Raw genomic sequence first — 2,870 nt, forward strand, 5'->3', positions numbered from 1 at the left:
AGCTGTGCACTTGTGGCTTTCATTTGTTTTTATTAAGGGTAAAACTTGTTCCCTCACGCATTTGACACGCATCAAGTTTTTGGTGCCGTTGCCGTGGATTTGTTTCACTGCCTTTGTTATTTTTCTTGTTCTAATTTCTGTTCTAGACACCTGATCTCTAGTTCTTTCTTAAAGTTTGCTGAATTATCTTTCCCTTCTTTTGTTTTTCTCTAAATTGCATGAATACCAGGCGCAGAACTGTAGAAAACATTCCAATTCTAGATGAGATAGACAGACACGAAAGAGAACTTCGAAGACTTAGACGAACGCAAGGAATGGCCAACGACGACCAGCCTGATATCCTGTTAACCAAGCTTTAAACATGGACCAAGACAGGTCCGAACATGGACAAAATGAAGAGAACGATCACAGAGAAGGTGATCATGCTTGACAAGATGGAAATGAGGATGAGGTTCCTCCAAGAAACCATCAAAACCGCGAGAAAGAAGAACGTGAAGACCTTGATGCACCTATCAATGCAGCCGATGATGACCACCAGGGGATGCAGCCGAATGGACGCGTTAACCGCCCTGTACAGCAAGCAAATCAACACCGAAGACAAGCCAGGAACCATCGCATAGCTGATTTCGATGCACCTACTGAGAATTTTCAGAACCGATCCGCAATTCAAGAACCATTTCCAAACCAGAATGAGTTTGAAGTCAAGCCTCAAATCATCTCATTGGTGAAACAAAACCAATTCCATGGAGTTCCTTCTGAACATCCAATGGACCATATCGAGCTCTTTGAAGAAATCTGCAGCATGATGAGAACAAACCAAGTTCCAGCAGACTATTAAAAGTGTAAGTTGTTCCCTTTTTCCATTAGCAAACAAAGCTTACCGTTGGTTGAAATCTTTGTCTGCAGGATCGATTACAAATTGGGAAGAATGTAAAACTGCTTTCCTGAACCACTTCTATACTAAGTCAAGGTCGAACTTGTTGAGAACCAAGATCTCAAGCTTTCAGCAAGGACCGACTGAACCTTTCTTTGAAGACTGGGATCGTTTTAAGGAGTATGAACGTGATTGCCCTCACCATGGATTTCCCGGGTCAAGCCTGCTGAGCACATTTTACCGAGGTTTGCAACCAAAATACAAACTTCCGCTTGATACTGCTAGCAATGGAGATTTTGGACAAAAGACGATAGCACAAGGAAGAGCCCCCATCGAGAATTTGGCTCAAGCCAATAGCAATGATTGTCCTGAATTCGATCGCTCGACATAGCAAACCGGAGCAGACAACAAGGAGATAACCGAGTTGAAGAACATGATGAGCGAGATTTTTAAGAGCAACAATCGCCCAATCCATGCTTGTGAGACCAAAAGTGGCACAGAAGACGAAGGACCTGGTGATATCGATCACATTAATCAAGCCTTTCAAGAAGAAGAAGTGAACTATGTAGGAGCACAAGCACCATATCCAAATCGCTTCAACAATAGCTTCAACAACTTCCGGAATGCAAACTACAACAATCTATCTTACCGCAATCCAAATGTTGAGAATCCTCAAGATCAGTACTACCCACCACAGCAAAAATCCTTCCAAAACAAGTTCCAAGGTGAAATTTTCGGAGGGACATGAGCTTATCAACCGCGACAGCCATATAACTATCAAGGTACGGGTTTTAACAATCAATTTGTACAACAGCAAGGAGTCACAACGAATCAGCTAGCTTTGCAAATTGGAAGACTTGAACAATCCATCCAACAGCTTGTTATGACAAACGAGAAAGCATCTAAAGACATGAACGTGAAGGTTGACTACATGTACAATGACCTGAACGAGAAGTTTGAAGCTTTATCTTCGCACGTCAAAAAGCTAGACGTACAAGGTGCCCAAACAGCCGACTCTATGAAGAGGCAAAGCGGAGCTCTTCCTGGAAGAGTTGAGGATAACCCCAAGATATTTTGCAATGCCATAACCACACTACCAGAAGAAGAAGCCAGAGCCGATGGAAAAGATAAAGAAACCCCAATCTTTGTACCACTTTACAAGGATGTCGATGCCAAGCAGCCACCATTCAAGGTACCTTATAACGTTCACCGTTTCAAAGGCTTACAAAGGCCGACGATCCGGGACGTTTTGTTTTTCAATGTTTCATTTCAGAAATCAAGTTCGCAGACTGTCTATGCGATTCCGGAGCCAATGTCAACATCATGTCAAAGACATTTGCCAAAAAATTGGGCATAAAAAGCTTAAGGACATCGACGGTCAAGGTTATCTTTGGAGATTCATCTTAAAAATATACTGACGGGGCGATTCATGATCTACAAGTTCTAGTAGGGGACAAGATTGTTCCAGCAGATTTCTAAGTCCTGGAAATGAATCAAGACAAGGAGAGACCACTAATATTCAGAAGACCATTTCTAACTACTGGAGGAGCAGTAATCGATCACGCGAAAAGGCATGCTGTCTTCCTCAATGTAGATCGCAGAAGGTTTTATCCGACTGTCCTAGACAATTTACCAAGCAAAGGAACCGGCCAAAGGAGAAAGAAAAGGAGAAGCCAAGAGCTTTTGAAAAGATCAAGATCATCATTCCACCAGATGCGACAGAAACTAGTGAGGAACAAATCCATGAGCTGATCGAAAACACAAAAAGGGTTTTAAACAACGTTCAAGTCCGAAAGAAGAGTAAAAGAAAGAAGACGGCTCCTTAAGGAGAAGAAGTTAAACCTCCAGCGACCGGAAATGATAAAGGCACATCAAGTGGAGTGCCATTAAAAATCAGCCTGATCTTTCATGCCTACGACGAGCTAAACGACTTAAAACAAAAGCGCTTAATGGGAGGCAACCCATTTAGGTACTCTTTCTTTTAGTTTTCTTTTCC

General features: G+C 42.4%; 1 pseudogene; it reads right to left on the reverse strand.

Annotated features, from left to right (window-relative positions):
- Positions 1–983: 983 nt before the first annotated feature.
- LOC112088734 lies at positions 984–1,084 on the reverse strand (annotated as a pseudogene).
- Between the last annotated feature and the right edge of the window lie 1,786 nt (positions 1,085–2,870).

This window comes from Eutrema salsugineum, unplaced genomic scaffold (genome assembly GCF_000478725.1).
Source record: "Eutrema salsugineum unplaced genomic scaffold, Eutsalg1_0 scaffold_14, whole genome shotgun sequence".
Taxonomy (NCBI): domain Eukaryota; kingdom Viridiplantae; phylum Streptophyta; class Magnoliopsida; order Brassicales; family Brassicaceae; genus Eutrema; species Eutrema salsugineum.